The sequence below is a fragment of the Cebus imitator genome, unplaced genomic scaffold (assembly GCF_001604975.1).
Source record: "Cebus imitator isolate Cc_AM_T3 unplaced genomic scaffold, Cebus_imitator-1.0 Scaffold586, whole genome shotgun sequence".
NCBI classification, from domain to species: Eukaryota; Metazoa; Chordata; class Mammalia; order Primates; family Cebidae; genus Cebus; species Cebus imitator.
Window position 1 is genome coordinate 119,331 of NW_016107901.1, and position 17,822 is coordinate 137,152.

Genomic DNA, 17,822 nt, shown 5'->3' on the forward strand with positions numbered 1-17,822 from the left:
TCCTATTGTAGCTGTAGCAAATGACTGCAAACTTGGTGGCTTAAACCAATCCGGATTTGTTATCTTCCCGCCCTGGAGGTCAGAAGCCCTAATGGCTCTCACTGGGCTTGATTCAAGAATGTCAGCAGGCCCATGTTTCTTCTGGAGGCTCTAGGGGAGGCTCGGTTTCCTGGCCTGTCCTAGCATCTAGGGACTGCCTGCATTTCTTGGCTGGTGGTCCCTTCCTCCCCTTCAAAGCCAGCAATACTGCATCTTCTGATTTCTGTCGTGCATCTCTCTCTCCCTGTCACTGTGAAGACTCTTCAGATTACATTGGGCCCACCTGAATTATCCGCATAATCTCATTGTAAGAGCCTTACCTTAATCACATCTGCAAAGCCCCATTTGCCACCTAAGGTGACATTCCCAAGTTCTGTGGATTAGGACGATGACATCTTTGTGGGCAGGAGGAGGCATTACTCTGCTTTCCACGGGGTTCAAAAAATATATGGCTTGAAATGGATATTGTAGGGAAATTACTGTTGATAAAGGTTTATTTGTTTTCATTTTTTGTTTGAGACAGAGTCTCACTCTTTTGCCCAGGCTGGAGTGCAGTGGTGTGATCTTGGCCCACTGCAACCTCTGCCTCCTGGGTTCAAGCGACTCTACCACCTCAGCCTCCCAAGTAGCGGGGACTACAGGCGTGCGCCACTATGCCCAGCTAATTTCTGTATTTTTAGTAGAGATGGGGTTTCACCATGTTGGCCAGGCTGCTCTTGAACTCCTGTCCTCAGGTGATCCACCTGCCTTGGCCTCCCCAGAGTGCTGGGATTACAGGCATGAGCCACCACGCCTGGCCAGTGAAGGTTTTTGTTTTGTTTTGTTTTATTTTGTTTTTGATGGAGTCTTCCTCTGTCACCCAGGCTGTAATGCAGTAGCGCAATCTTGGCTTAGTGCGACCTCCACCTCCCTGGTTCAAGCGATTCTCCTGCCTCAGCTTCCTGAGTAGCTGGGACTACAGGCGCCCGTGACCACACCCGGCTAATTTTTGTATTTTTAGTAGAGATAGGGTTTCACCGTATTGGCCAGGCTGGTCTTGAACTCCTGACCTTGTGATCCACCTACCTTGGCCCCCGCAAAGTGCTGGGATTGCAGGCGTGAGCCACCATGCCTGGTCAGTAAAGGTTTTTCTACTTCATTGCCATGTTCTGAGGTTCTTCGGTGGGGCTGACATGGGCGGTGGAGTGAGTGAGAACTTTCCGGTTCCTCTGCACATGTCCTGGGTTGGGATGGACTCATTAACATAGGTTATAGATCTGTTTCATGCTTTGAGTTCTTGGTAGAATGACACAGGAAAAATATGAGGTGGTTTTATTAATAGCTAGTCACCAAAGTGGAAGCTGAGATTCACCTCTGACTTTCTGAATTGCAGGAGAAGATAAATTGCAGATAGGGAAAAGGCTTTCTCTCATAATGAGAGCCTTGAACAAATTGAGATCACAGGTTACTCGACACAATTGATGCTTTTATCGTTTCCTGGCAGAAAAGGGCTGGACTTCAAAAATCACAACATCTGGGCCCTGGTCAGCTGAGCCAGGCATGAGAGTCCTTCCACCGTGGGGGCCTGCTGGTCGGTCCAGTGGCACCATCAGCTCTGGGGGCAGCAGCTGCTCTCGGAAGCTTGCTAATGGGCAGTGCTCATGTTCTTCCATAAGATGGGAAGGGTAGGTGTCCTGATTAGGAGTCTCTGGTCCCTTTCTGAGTGTCAGTGTGACCTAGTGATGTATTCAGAGAAGCTGCCGAGGGTGGGGGTGGATTTATTTAGTGATGATTGTCACCACTAGAATCAGTACCTTTTTTAGCTCCCACCCTGTTTATCAGAATTCACTTGTATGTATGGTTCTTCTTTTGACAGATGGCTCAGAATCCCATTGAAGCCATCAGTCCAGAGGATGAGGGACCAGACTAAAAAAGAAACCCTTACTGTCCACTGGACACTTACTGACTTATATATAGCTAAGTTGTTTGCAAAGCTTGGGCACAAATAAAATTAATGCAATTATGTCTTCAGAAGGAAATGCAGGGTGGTATTAAACTTTTCAGGAAGGCTGTCTTGTCTCTAACCTTGAACACTGACCTTTCCTTTGTTTCTCCTTTGGTGTTTAGCAACTCTGCATTATTATTGCTGAAAAGGTCTCAGAACACTCAAATAGCTCTTTCTTTGTCAGTCAGTTTTACTAATGATACCAGGGTTTGGTGTTCACCCTGTAGCCATGCTGTGTTTGAGGCTGGAGTCTGAAGCTTTTACTCTGTCTTTTCGGTCATTGTCTACATGGAGCCTGGGGTGGGATGGATGGGTGGGCAGATCTGGGAGGTGAAGAGACTTCATAGCACCTGACACAGCACAGTAGCCTATGAACAAGGATGCCTGGGCTCTCTGCAGGCTGAGCAGAGATGGCTGGAATTGACTTTAACAGGGTGTTTCTGGAGTGGCAGAATCCTCTCCCTGATTAAAGCATCATCTGTCCCCCCTGCAGGTGTGCACACCTGAACAAGTTAGCAGGTAGGAAACATATTATTTGTATGAGTTTTCATGTAGTTGTCTGGGGGAAGTATAAAGAACATGTTAAAAATATGAAGGTTTTTTTTTTTCTTAAAATTTAACATTCTTTGGTATGTAATATTTTTGACATACAACAAGCTGCACGTAATTAATGTATACAACTTGATGAGTTTGCACCGGTGAAACCACCTCGACAATTTATGCCATAAACCTCTAAAAGCTTCCTCCTGCTCTCTAATTATTATGATTATTGTGTGTGATAAGATCTACACCTTAGATTTTTAAGTACACAGATTTTTAAGAGCAGTGTTAACTGCAGGCCCTCTGTGGTGCAGCAGCTCTCTAGCACTTACTGATGTGCATAACTGGAACTTTGCACTTTTTCACAAATATCTCATTTTCTGTCCTTCCAACCCCACGCATTGCTATTCCACTGTCTATTGAAGGATTTTCTTGTCTGTCTCTATTTACAGTGCCCCACAGAGTCCTTATTAAACTGCACATTGATTAGAATGTCTTTAGCCCTCATTGATAGGAAGCCCAGTTCATGTAGTGCAGACTTGGAGGTGGCTCGTTATCTGGCATGCTTAGGCATCCTCCTGTGGGAGTCCCCGGGCCTGGGTGGGTCAGAGGCTCTGCACACCCTCACATTCGCTACACCTTCCATCCTTCTGCTCTCCGAGTTAGGTCCTGCCCTGTGGTTGCGTGTAGGTTGCAGCAGCTTCTCACAACATGCAAACAGTCAGCATCCAACATGTCCTTCTTATTTCTGTGTTTTGCTCTGTAGGGGCCGGGCCGCATTTCTTGACCCCTTCCTTTTCGCATCCCCATGGTATTCCAGTATTTCCTAATGTGACACTCATTTTGGGTGGGATGGCGTTAGATGGGTCCTGAAGAGTCATTATTTTCAGATTGGAAGTCAAGCCACCGATGGAGATGTAAACAGACATAGGAGCCTTCTTGCTGTCATATGGGGTTTTTAAAAATCCTTACTTTCTTGAAACATCTTATGTTTGATTATTTTTTTAAACTTTCCAACTTTATTTTATTTCTCCAGATGATGGTGGCATTGTGATAACCAGCACTTAGCGGGTGCTTGCTGTGTGGCAGGCATTGTTTTGAGCACATGGTGTTTCATCTGTGCAGCCCTCTCACCCCTGCCCTGGGCTCCGTGCTGCCCTCCTGTGCATTTTGTAGTGGACCGGGGCTTTCCCAAGATTTTCACTAGTCGGACGTAGGATTCAAACCTCAGCGGACTGACTTGCCAACCTAAAATAATGAAAGGGGTCAGAACCTGATTTAAAGAGCATTTATTCAAGTGTACGGTACATAGACCATCTGGAAACACCAACTCCAAAGAAATGGAGTCCATTTTCCGAAGTAGGAAGTGAAGGCTTTGTTTATGTGGGCCAAGACAGTGAAGTTTTTAGCAGGATTACAACTTTATTCTTACGAGGTTGGTGTGTATGTTATAGAATTTGATTGTCTACAGGTGCTATTTCTTTCTGGGAAGAGGACATTTAATGTTTTCTTAATAGAGGTTGTAATAGTCCTGGTTCTTCTGTCATCTGGTCTAAGTGAAGCAGGGCAATGAAGGGGGAGTTAATCTGCAACAAGGGTCATTAATTCAGAGGGCAGGAGGCTTTTGACCCTGACATCGTTTAATTCTCTTTAGTCAATGTACAGAACAAGAAAAAGAAGAAAGCGAGTTAATCTATAATCTGAGAAACATAAATTGTAGCCATGTGTGACTCAGATCACAGTCACATTTCTCTCAAAGCTTTATGTATTTTTCGGGGGGAAGCGGTTCAAACAATTTTTAGGTTTATTTGTTTTCACAGACTTCAGAGCGTGTTCTTAAGGGCCTCAGTGTATAAAGTTTATAAAATTATAGCGTTTTCCTCTTTGAGGTTCTATCATGGCCTGGCCCAGAGGGAGTTCCTGTTGATGGTTCACGTTATGCATTTTGGTTATTAAGAGACTGAGAAACTCAGTCATGCTATCCTAAGTGATGTGTCTTTATTATAAATAGGATGTGGAAATTTAGAAGATGAGAATTTTGGCTTATGGAATCCAGAAGCGGATGAACAGGTTTGTGTCCTGGAGGGTGGCTCAGGAAGGAAAAGGCAAGGCTCACTGTGGCCTTGAGACCTGGTGGAGTGAGTCAGGGTCATCGTCCTGCTGGGCTGAGCCCCTGCCTCTCCCGCCTCCCCCCGCCTTGCTAGGTAGCCTGCACTTGGCCAGTCCTTTGCGTCAGACTGGGTTCAGAAGGTCTCAGAGGAGGCCCAGCAGGTGGCTGGGAGAGAGCAGAAGCTGCCCTCAGGGGCACTGGGTGAGCGAAGCAGCTTTTGGCTTTGTATGTTAGGCGCTGGGGACCCCTCGCAGGTGAGCAGCAGGGAGGCTCCCGCACACACCCATGTTCCCATTACCATATAGAGGTTATTAGGGAGGGGAAATCTACGGGGAAACATCTTAGAACACATGGAAAAGAAAACAAGTGAGTTTTGGTGATGGCTGTTGGGGTTATTCATTAGTTTCTATTTATCTGCTCTGTGCTGTGTTTATCAGCAGGGCTCACTGAAAGGAGTCCAGCATGAGCAGTGTGTGTGCTGCTGCAGTCCCGGAAAAGCTGGTAAGCAGGAACTATGTGAGCAACATTTAGTTTACTCTTTCAAAATTCTCATGAAGAATTATATTACCAGCAGAGCCCCCTGCTGTGTCAATGGTAATTGATGACTGCCATCATATTGAATAATTATGAGGTGTGGGCTAGGGAAATGAAGAGGAGCCTATGCCTGAGGAGCTTTTATACTTAGGAAAAGGAGAAGGGCTGTTTAGAACAATACCCTAGACCCAAGTGACATGACCCCTAAGAGCTGGATCTTACCTGGCACTTGAAGTACGCTGGACAGTGTCCTAGTGGTTACCCTGCTGTGTCCCTCACGGTAGCCCTGGAAGCCACGTGTTGCCGCTCATTTTATAGATGCACAAACGGAGGTTGGGAAGTTAAGGGGTTTAACAGAGGTCACCTGCACAGTGAAAAGAGGCAGCTGGAGCTGTTCTTGCCAGCTTTCACATTTTAGGAAACAGTGGTGCTGAAAGTGAGCAATTGTCATCCAGTCTGCTTCCCTGGGGCCAGCGTTTGAGCTGGGGATAGTCAGGAGTCCAGGGAGGCAAGCTGTCCATGCAGAGCACCCTCCCTCTCCTGTCCCTTCCCCCTTCAGGCTTCGACCCTCCCCCTGTGCTTTGCTTCCTTCTCTCCTTTTCCCTCCACTACTTCTCCAAGTTCTGCAGGCAGATTGGAATTTTATTTTAAGACTGGTTCCTTTTTAAAAGTATATTTCTCTGTGTAACTTAAGTTTCCGATGGATTTTTCTTTTGGCGTAGAGGCATGATTCAGTGTAGTGGTTTAATTTGTAAACAGCACCTTTCACCTGATTTTCTCCTCAGTGAGATGCGGCAGAAAGCAGTCACCTAGATGGCTTCCTCCTCCATGCCCAGGCCCTCATCTGAGTCTCAGATGCTGATGTCTCCTGGACTTGAATGAGATCTTCCTCCTCTCCTCATTCTGCGAAAAATCCTGGGGAATCTCATCTACATCTAAATCTTCAGTAACAGCTATTTACATGAATGTCTCCAAAATCTATATTTCTGGCAAGAATTCCCCACTGAGCTGCAACACCTATTGACCCAGTTGTCTAATGGAGACCTCCTCGAGGGTGGCCTGGAGGCCTCGGACAGTATATCTGAAGCAGACAGAGCTCACCCTTCCCCCAGCTCCACCCATTGGTTCTATCTCAGTTGGTGGCACCGCCACCCACCCAGGACAGTGCTCCAGAAACCCTGCCATCCCTGCATCCCCTGCAACCCAAATTCTGTGACTTTTATTCCTTAAAGTTTCTAGAATGTGCCTCTCCCAGGCCCCGCTTTCTCTATACCTGACTCAGTCCAGGCCATTTTCCATGTGTACATTCCTTGGGATGTTTCTCCTCCATTTTGTCCATGTGAGCTTCTCAAACCTTTGATCTGTGACTTCTTGAAATCCACTAATGGTGCCCTGTTGGCCTATGGGAAAAATTCCAACCACCCTTAAGTTAGTTCCCAGTGCTCTTCAATGCCCTGCGAGATCCTAGATGGTACAAGAGGGAGCTGGCGGCTGTGGCGACTCCTCAGCCCTTTCCCTCAACCAAGTGCTGTATTAGGTAAGGAGGCAGCAGGCATCACCGGTGTGTGACCTTGTTTCATCTAAGGATTGACCAGCCGCTTTAGAAGTTTTAGAGCCTGTCTCTCAGTAAGAGGTAAAACTCTTAGTGGCATACCTCTGTGTCTCTCTTCTTTACCAGTAATCCCAATTTTGGATAAGCTTTTGCATTTTGGCAACCATGAAGGATGGGAAGGAAAGAGGTCTAGTATCCTAAGTCTTGAGCAGGGCAGGTTGCAGCTGCAATGGCCAAGATGGATCCCGCCGGGACATGCCTGCCTCAGCCTGGTCCTTGTAAATGGTGTCCCCTGAGGGGTGCAGTGTAAGCCTGTGTGGCTGAACAGGAGATACTCGGGGGCAGCCCTGCGGTGCAGCTGCAGAGCCTGAAAGGATAGGATGCCTGGTTGCCAGGCCTAGGAAGGGGGTGAGTGTGAGTTTGTGTGTGTGCGCACACATGCGTGTGCATGCATGTATGTGTGTGCGCCTGTGTGTGTGTGTGTGTGTGCGCGCGCGCGCGCGCGTGTGTGTGTATAGAGTGAAGGGGAAGGGGCACAGAGATAATCAGGGGAACCAGGGCTTGAGGGTGGAGCTCTTTATCTGGGATGTGACTGAAGGAAGCTGCCATGTGTGGTGGGGGGGTGGGGTTGCAGTGATTGAGGCTAGGGAGTGGGAGCTTCCGGAAGGGTTGAGCGAAGTGTTTACTTTTGACCCCCCAATTTATATCATTGCTTTTATTAAGGGAAATATTTAAACCAAAGTCAGAACTGTTAGGCTTAGATCTATCGTGTAAATATTATTTATTTTATGGTAAATGAGCTGGAGTTTATAGCCTAGTGACCTTTGGGTCTGTATCACAGGAAGGCAGCCTGCGGCTCCCAGGCCAGTCTTTTCCTTCCTCACTCTGGGAAGCAGGCCCCTTAAAAAGGTTTTTACTGGTGACTCCTTCCAAGAGCTGCAAAAGCAGAAGTGACGATGTATCCCCAGTAAAATCCTGTTAGGTTTTGGGACTGTTAGGGGCTACATAAAAACTGTCCCCCACAAACTCCTTTTTGAAAAACCAAATTCATGAATCTAAAGATTAAAACCAGCCTGAATAACAGACGGACTGCAGCTCCTTTCTAACAGTGCCTCCTGCCAGGACAGCACATAGATTGGGAATGAGATTATGAGATATAATTAACTCGTCTGTCTATATCGTTACTCCTTGAATGTTTCTAAGTTTATTTTAGGAAGATTGACAGTTGTAATTATATTGTCAAGGATTTTCATTTTTGCTGTAGCAACACAAACCCAGACAAAAAGCCCCCGCCTGACTTTTATTGGACTGATGCAGGGGACAGATTTTGGTCGCATGTCTTTTCCTAAAGTGCCCTAGCATTTGTCAGCAGTTTGCAGCTAGCAGTGCGTATGATTTTTCCTTTGGGTTCAAGAGTTTAGCCTAGGAAATCCTGTCGTGTTGCCATAGTGCCCTGTCACCTTTCTGGGTTAAGCACGGCTGAGTGACTCAGCCCATTGGGAGGTCTCCCGGGAAAACAGACTCCATGTGCTGCCTCCTTGCTGGCCTCTGCATGAACCCCGTGGGCTGGCAACCTGGAGACCAGACTCCTGCCTTTGGAGGACCTGAGTGCCAGTGTTGGGAGCAGTGTCATGTGGTAGGACAAGGGCAACTTTGGAGCCACACAGGCCTGGTTCCAGCACTTTCTTTTGAGGCATCAGTCACTTAGCGGTTCCCTAGGCTTCATTTGCCACCCTGTGAAAACCATGCTTGTGTTGTAGGCATGTGTAAGCATGGAGATCCTGTGTGAATGTGTAGGTTCGAAAAGTAATGATGTCTAATAAAGGGTAGCTGGCATCCTTAATGTGTGTCATCTGCTTTCTGATAGAGGCAGCCATTTGATTTAAGACAGAAATGGGAAAATATTTCCCATCCCATTTCTAGAGACTGTGAAGAGAACAGCGTTTTTGAGCTTCTTGGGAGGAGAGGCATTTTATATGGAAGTTTTAAAACCAGCTAAACTACCTTCTTGCTGTCATTGCTATTTCTAAATCCAAAAGGTGCTTATATTTGCCTATCTTCCCCAGTCCTTCAGTGGACCGGCCATGCAGTGCATGTTAATAACTAGCGTCGGCACAGACCTCGCCCCTCGTGGGCGCACCGCTTCCTTTTTCATGGTGTCACTGGTCCCTGACCTGGCTAACCAGGCTCCCAGGGCTTTCCCTCTGCCTCCACACCTTGTTAACACCTGTTATTTATTTTGGAGACATAGTCTCACTCTTGTTTCGCAGGCTAGAGTGCAGTGGCACCATCTGGTCTTGCTGCAGCCTCTGCCTCCTGGGTTCAAGCAATTCTCATGCCTTAGCCCCAAAAGTAGCTGCGGCGAGAGGTGCCCGCCACCACACCCGGCTAATTTTTGTATTTTTAGTAGAGATGGGGTTTCACCATATTGGTCAGGATGGTCTCGAACTTCTGACCTCAAGTGTTCCACCTGGCGCCCGGCCTTCAACATGTATTTTGTATTTGATAATCTCGTCCTTTTCTGCTTTCCCTGCTACTGCGTGTAAGATAGAAGAGAGGGCCTCTTCCTCCACCTCCGTTGTGTGGAACCCTTCCCTTCTTGGGGTTTCTTTCCCTTTTTGCTAAGGGAAGCGGGAAAAATAAGATGACCTATTCCATTGCTGGAAATGGAATAACTAGACCAGAGCTTATTGACAGATTTCCTGAGGGAAAGAAGCACCAAGTGTTTATGCATTTAATTCTTTGCTTCTGATGGGAGAATTGACTTTCGAGGCAAGCTTTCGGGAGCATTCAGAACCCGATTTTGAAGAGAAAGCGTTTTGTGCTGTTCCAGCCCTGTGGGGCGTATTTGCCAGCACAGGTGCATGTGGGGTCCTGATGCTCCATGTCCTAACATTCCAGGGCATCACGTTGATGTCAGTGAAAACTTCCATTGACGCTAGGAGTGATGAAACTACAGCAAGCGTGGCAAATAGGTTTATTTCACGTGAAGCCTTGCTCGTCTCATTGGCAGCGACAGCCCGGCGTGCCTTCCTGGAGAGAAGTCTGGAAGAATGCCGTGGCCACTGAGGGAAGTAATGCCTGGGGGATGGTAGGGCTCACTGCTTGTTGTTTTCTCTGCAGAACAGGGCGAAATAATTTGCCAGCCTAACCGGAGCTCTCAGTGTCTTCATGCTCTCACGCGCCGCTTTGCCTGTCACCATACCCTTCCCTCCTCTCGGGCTGTCCTCACTGCCTGTCTCTCAGTTCATATCTTAGATACAGCCTTCTCCAGGAAGTCTGCCCTGATCTCTTCAAGCCAATGTAGTCTCTGACTAAAATTTCGTTGCTTTATTTATTATGAAAATAAGCCTAATGCATTCTAGTTTTGGAATAATTGGAAAGTAGAAAAATTATGCACACATGAAAACAGGTCGTTCGTAATTCACCCCTCCAAGACAGCAGCCATTAACGTTTCATCGTGTTTTCCTTCCAGCCATTTTCTGCACAGTTTTCATGCACTGGTCATTAACATGTAAGCAGTTGCGCATCCTCCTGTCGTGAGCACTTCCATTTCTTTAAAAATTACCCACGAGCCCGAAAGTGACTCTATAATGCTTCACCATAGGGCTAATGACGGACTCACCAGTGCTCCAGATATTGAATATTTAGCTTGTTCCCATTTTTGTATATTGTAAGAATCCCGAAATGAACATCTTTTTACATTTTGGACTTTTTTAAAGGATCGATTTCCAGACATGGAATGACTGGATCAGAGCTTACTGACAGATTTAAAGACATCTGATATATCTTTCCAGACTGTTTTTTTCAAGCCAAATCCATATTTCCTCCAGCAGTGTACAAGATTATCGGGTTAAATATTCTATCACTGCTCCTTAGGGCGAAAATAAGTGTTCCCTGTGTTACAAGGTTTGGCTCTTCACCCTTATTTATGTGCACTTACCTGCGTTTGTATGCTATTTGCTTTGGCAGATTTTCTCTCCAGAGAGCGGCACCTGCCTGGTGGCCGCTGTTGGGCTGGTGTTGCACCTTCGGCTCTTATGGCTGCTTTGTTGCTATGCCAGGAAGTGGATTCTGCCAGGAGTCCGTGGACAGATACAGTGAAGAAAATGCTGTGCATCTCCCAGGCGCTGGCATTTCCAGGGTCCTCCCTCATTCTGGGAATAGCACCTGTGCACAGCTGTGCAGTTCCCTTGGCCCGGCCCCCGGCGGCACTCAGACCACCATGCTGAGGAGAGGCCTGGCTCACGATGTGGATGACCAGGAACTGTTGGTTTTCCTAGACAAAGCAGGCAGTCTCTGCAGTGACAGTGATGGGGATGGGGATGGGAAAAAGTCTTTTTTCAAGCAAGATTTGAGGGAACTGCTCGTAGAGGAGGGGAGCAATGGCATTTTAATATGTGGGATTTTTGTAAAAGGGGATCTCTTGCAGAATGTGTGCATACTTTCTTGTCTGGAAAGAAGGAGGTGTTTTTTTGTCTAGGTGAATGTGTGCCTGGAAGGTACCGTTTGGGGAAAGGAAGTAGATGAGCTTCTGCTTATTGCCCGTGCTTCCTCCGTTTGTTTCTGTTCCCAGGGTAACTGCCCAGGGCCCAAGGTGCGCGGGTGATCGCACTGCAGAGGGTCCACCGGTGTGTCCCGCTTCTGCTGGCCACCTGCAGCAGATGGCTGGATGTGGAGCAGAGCCTTTTTATGAGTGGAGAAAAGGGAAAAGGTCTCCAGCAGATTGAGCCCTGGTTCAGTCCCAGTCACAGAAGCAACGTTTGAGGCTCACTTGGTTCTTCAAGTTTTTGTCCAGACTGACCACGGGTTTGAGGCTCTTAGGATAAATTAAGCCATGGGCCTTGTGCATCTGCCATCAGTCTGCCTGGTCCAAGGGAGTCTATATGCCTGATCATAGGGGCCACTTGCCCCGAGGGAAGGGCGGATGATTGGGAAGCATAGACCCCTTATTTATCTTTTTGCCCCGTGACTGTGTACGAGGCTGTTGTATTTAGGAGCTTGGATGCTTTCAGTGTTTGGGAATGGTTTATGATGAACTGGTCTAGGTAATTTAGGCAATTTGGAGTACCTGGTCTCCAACTGCCTGGACTGCCCATTGTCTCTTGGCAAACCTCTTGGAAATGGTGTTTTCACTGCTAGGCAGGCCCCTACCTGTTTTGCCCTTGTGTCTTAATCCCCCAACTTCCATGCCTCATAGGTGGGTCTGCCCTCAGGCCCCGTGCCTCCAGATGGCCTGTGCACAGTGGCCACCTGGGGCTGTTCCTACATAAAAACGATGATAAAGCAACGTCTCCCCCCAGGGTTGGAAAATGCTGGGATCTCATGTTCCTGAAATGCCTATTATAGAGCCCAGTTGTCTGCCAGTTTTCTTTCATCTTTCTTCTACTTATAATCTCCAGAGCAAGAGTGCTGGTGATTATGGACTGTATTTCCCAGACTTCTGCATGCAGTCTTGGGCCAAGAGGATTTGATAAACCCAAGCACAAGGCTGATTAAAGTAAAGATGGTTAGAGTCCGTTAGAAAGCGTGGATGAAAGAGAGCTTTGTACTCCTCAGCAGCAGGCCTGTTCACTCACACCTGTGCATCTTGCTGGAAGGCCTGCACAGAGCAGACAGCGTGTTTGGGAGTGTGGGGCTCACCTGAGTGCTAAGTAGTAGGTTTGCCTCTCAGGGAACGAACGCAGGTCCCTGTGAGTGAGGACAGATACACGTCCCAGCTGTAATGTGAGAAAACGAGCAGGGAAGCAAGCCAGGGTTCCCCCGAGGCATCCCCAAGTCCTGAGGGGTGGAGGGTAGAACCTCTGAGGACCCGGCTGCGTTCAGCAGCTGTTCTTCTCCAGTCAGTCACTGCAGTGTACTGGGGGAAGGGAAGTCATAGGCAGCATAAACCTGGCAGATCTTCCTGGAGCCTCCATTTCACTTGAAATGTTTAGGGCTGGGGTAAAGGCAACCTTTTAATTGATAAATACTTGAAAATGTTATGGATGAAATTTACTGCAAATATATCATGGAGAAGAATACAACATATGTAAATGAAATTGAATGCAAAGGCGTGAACTTTTAAGGTAAAGCTTGGGATGTCAAAGAAAATTGGAGTCCCACTGAATGTCATTTAAGACCACATCTCCAGCTGGAGAGGATGTGTAGAAATAGGAACACTTTTATACTGTTGGTGGGAGAGTAAATTAGTTCAACCATTGTGGAAGACAGTGTGGCGATTCCTCAAGGACCTAGAAATAGAAATTCCATTTGACCCAGCAATCCCATTACTGGGTATATATCTAAAGGATTATAAATCGTTCTACTGTAAGGACACATGCACACGAATGTTCATTGCAGCACTGTTTACAATAGCAAAGACCTGGTATCAACCCAAATGCCCATCAATGACAGACAGGACAGGGAAAATGTGGCACATATACACCATGGAATATTATGCAGCCATCAAAAACAATGAGTTCGTGTCCTTTGGAGGGACATGGATCAACCTGGAAACCATCATTCTCAACAAACTGACACAAGAGCAGAAAATCAAACACCGCATGTTCTCACTCATAGGTGGATGTTGAACAATGAGAACACATGGACACATGGAGGGGAGCATCACACACTGGGGTCTGTTGGGGGGAAATAGGGGAGGGACAGCAGAGGGTGGGGAATTGGGGAGAGATAGCATGGGGAGAAATGCCAGTTACAGGAGAAGGGGAGGAAGGCAGCAAATCAAACTGCCATGTGTGTGCCTATGCAACAATCTTGCATGTTCTTCACATGTACCCCAAAACCTAAAATGCAATTTAAAAAAGACCACATCTCCATTCATTCTGGGTCCCATTCCCAGAATCATGCAGTCTTAGGTGGCTGTCAGGCATATGTTGGTGGAAAATTTTAGGAAGCCCTTGGAGGGGAATGAAACAGGTAACTGAAATTGCTGGTATGCTTTTAAGAGAAGTTGGAAGAAAAGCCATTTTCTGTGTCGAGGTGGTAAATGTGCATGTCCGCGAGCTCAGGGCACTGGGCAGTGATAGGAAGTGTGGCAGGATGAGAAAGATCTCGCTGTGTGAAAGGTATGGCAGGAGAAGAGGGGACCAGGGGCCGCTCAGGTCTAGCTGATTGTTAATGAGTCTTTGGATTTTTTCAGGAAAAATTGAATATCTAGATTTTTATGTAAAGTTTCTTTATCTGAAAACTATCCAACAAAGCACGTCTCTTGGTAGCTAGTAGAAGACGATCATTCCCAGCTCGACAAGTCTGTTGGTCCAGTAAGGGGTTGCGTGATGGGCACACTTAGTTCCATGCCCCAGAGCTCTCTGTGAAGGTGTTTTCCTGTTGCTTTTCAAGTTTAGATGAGATTCTGTAACTCCCAAAAAGTTGGCAAGGTTTATTGGTATGCAGAGGCTCGTGTTGAAAGATTCCTATATTTACATGTCAGAGAAGACCAGGGTTTCACTGTAAATTAGCCCAGATTTCACTCCCAGCCTCGGCATGTGTGTGGTGGCATCAACCTTAGAAAGCCTTGGAGTCCACCTTGCCTGCCGCTCCTCCTATTCGTCTTGCCCAGGGGGAAACGCGGCCTCAGTCCTGCTGGGGTCCTGTTACCTGTGGCAACCCTGGAGCCTCTTTGTCCCTCGTCCCCAGCCTCAGAGGCAGGACAGGGTTGGATTAGGATGTTAGCTGGCGTGAGGTGAGAACACTGGAATCAGTACCCAGCCCACCACTCCCTCCTACAGCTCTGTTGGCTTTCCCAAGTCTTAACAGCTGGCCTGGAGCTGCTAAAATCCAGGTCAGAGGGATTACACATTGCATGGCCTTCTGCCAGTCTGGGCGGTTGGCAGAATGTGGGTCGAGAGAGCTGTGTTGCTGAGTCATCTATGCTTCTCTGGCTCACTCATCTGTGAAAGGAAGGCTGCCCTTCTCTATTCAGGGGCATGGGGAACGAGACCTGCAGCTCCCATTTGTGGAGGTGCTTCCTGTTGGTTTTAGGATACGGACCTGATCCTGTGGAATGGCCTCCCAAGGTCTGCTTGGCCTGAGCTCTGGTCCTTATGGCCTCCACTCCATTACCCATCCCTTTGCGCTTCAAAGCAGGGGCCTTAATTCAGAGCTGGTGACGGTGTTGTCATTTGTTTCTTGGTGGGGGAGCACAGTATATCTGTATATTTTTTAAAGCAGCTTTTAATTTTGGAATAATTTTAGATTTATAGAAAATTTGCAAAACACATTTGCAGAGCAATAGAGTTGCTGTATGACCCACTTTCCACTAACTTAACAACTTACATTGCCATGCTGCGCTTAAACCAACATTGGTATATTGCTATTAATTAAAATGGCTTTATTTGGATCTCTCCAGTGTTTCCATTAATGTCCCTTTTTCTGATGCAGGATTCAGTCCAGCATGGCATATTGATTTAGGCTTATTTCAGTTTTGCTGAAACTACTTGCACCCTACCACCTCATGGTCCATAGAGCATATAATTCCGCCTTTCCCTTTTCTTAAGTGTTCTCCTTGTACAGCCATTCTCAAAGTAAACTTAGCAAACTACCTGGAATTATATCTTCATTTACGGGCCAGATTCTGTCTACATCTCCCTTGACTGTCCTGTAACAGGAGATGGCCCCACCATTGCTCTGCTCATGACTGTGGAGTGCTTAGTGAATATCTGCGCTGATTGGACAGCTGGGCTCAGTAAATCCTTCCTTTTTTTCACTTTTTCTTTTCTTTTTTTAAATTGAGACGGAATGCAGTGGTGCAGTCACAGCTCACTGCAGCTGTGACCTCTCAGGCTCAGGTGATCCTCGCACCTCAGCCTGCTGAGTAGCTGGGATTACAGGCATGTGCCACCATACCTGGCTACTTTTTATGTATTTTGTAGAGATAGGATCTTGCTGTGTTGCCCAGGCTGGTCTCAAAACCCTGGGGATCCACCCACCTCAGCCTCCCAAAGTGCTGGTGTGAGCCACTGTGCTCTGCCAAATCATTCCTTTTTAAACACAAGAGCTGCAGCTCTCCACAAATGGTAGATCTGTGAGCTTATGTGGGGCTTGCCAGACAGGGAGCCTTAGGCACAGAGCACGAGCAGGCGGTGTTCAGCTCGGCCAGTCCGCTGTGAGTTCTAGTGGATGTGTAACCAGTGTGACCCACAAGCTGTGGCTCCAGCTGCAATCACGTCTGTATTATTTTTCTAGTCACACTGGGGTGTAGTCCTACCTGTGTTTATTGTAAGGTGAATTCAGCCATGCATACTGGGCCAGAAAGAGGAGGGAGAGAGCAGGCTTCTTCCCTCCTGACTGCCCCTCTCAGTGCCTCCGTCCTGCCATGGGCCAGGCGTGTGCTGCTTTGTCTGGGACTGGTGGGATCCTGACATCAAGACAGGCCTCCCCAGGGAGAGCAGCACGTTCTTGGACCTCACAGCACTGGGGGCAGCAGTGACCCAAAGGGATGCCCCTCCTGATGAAAGAGTTTTCTTCTCCTAGCACAGTCTCACCTGTGTCCCCTTGAAGAAATGATGATCACAGAGAATATGGACCAAAAGTGACTTTTCCTGTATTCAACAAGTTTATTTCATTTAAAAAAATTTTTTAAATAAAGTAATATATGCATATAAGTTGAAAGTTTAACACTGTCAAAGGTTAACACAGCCTTCCCATGCCCCGCCATGTGGTCTGCTTCTCAGAAGAACTACTTTCAACTCTTATTTAGCTTGTTCTTTTAATGTTTGCCTCCAAATTTTAAAATAAATACACATACCTTCTGGCTCTTGATTTAACAGTGCTAGGCATTATTTAATCTCTCTTCCTGTATCTTCTCAGTATATCTGTTTATATCAGCACCCATTACAAGAAAGTAAAATATGTATAAAATAATTGGTTAAATCCACACTCAGTGTTGTCATTATTATGTCTATTTCCATTTTGCTGACATTGAGCTGTGAAGAACACTAAAATTGCACTTTTATTGGACAACTTTTTGATGTTCCTGGAGTTCAAAATGGCCTCCTGATTTCATTACCTTAGTTTATTTCAGACGTTTGATTGAGTTCGCAAGGTCTCCGCCAACTCTGCAGAAGCCTTCAGCAACACTTTTCAGAGTTAAATGCCAGATTACATTTGTCAGTTCCAGTTTCCCTTCTGGTGAGGTCCCCCCTGAATTCCCCACTCTTCCAAGCCAGTCAGAGCTGTGTTCTTTTTGGGAAGACCCAAAAAGGAGTTTTCAGCACATTCCAGTATCAGAAAGACTGCTTCTTGAGAAAGGCTGTCTCTTCTCACAATTTTTTTTATCCGATGGGCACTGTGATGTTATGACTGACAGTGTTCCCCATTCTGCCTTGGCCCTCAGGAGCCTTGGAGCTGAGTGTGGGGCCATCTCCTTCCCCCACCAGCCCTACTGCCCCAAACTACTAAAACCATGCCATCGTGTGCATTTATTTTGTTCCAATTTTATCATATTCATCCTATTTCTCTTCTTGTGTTGCTTTTGGTTAGCTAAAATCTTTTACGAATGCATTTTACAAATTAACACAGAAGAACACATGCTGGGCCTCACATTTACAGCCAGTTGATTTTTGACAAAGGGGCTAAGAACATCCATTGGGGAAAGGACATTGTCTCTTCAATAAATGATGCTGGGAAAACTGTATATCCATATGCAGAAGAATGAAAGTAGACTTCTGTCACTCGCCATGTACAAAAATAAATTCAATCAAACAATGTAAGACCTAACACTATGGAAGTGTTATATTCAAAGAAAACTTTGGGGAAATCTTTCAGGACATTGTTTTGGGCTCTGATTTGAGTAAGGCCTTAAAAGCACAGGCAACAGAAACAAAAATTGACAAATGTGATTACATCAAGCTAACAACCAAGTGAAGAGACAATCCACAGAATGGGAGGAAGTATTTGCGGGCTATTCATCTGACACGGGATTAATAACCAGAAAATATAAGGAGCTCAAACAACTTGATAGCAAAAAACCAAATCATCTGACTTAAAAATGGGCAAATTATTTGAATAGACTTTTCTCAAAAAAAAATATGCAAGTGGACAATATGCACAAGAAAACAAGC

At 46.5% G+C, this 17,822-nt stretch overlaps 1 protein-coding gene across 1 annotated transcript in view; it reads left to right on the plus strand.

The window, feature by feature from the left end:
• The window catches only part of VOPP1 (VOPP1 WW domain binding protein), a 93,584-nt gene that overhangs the window by 8,253 nt on the left and 67,509 nt on the right, over window positions 1-17,822 (plus strand). The window lies entirely within an intron of this gene.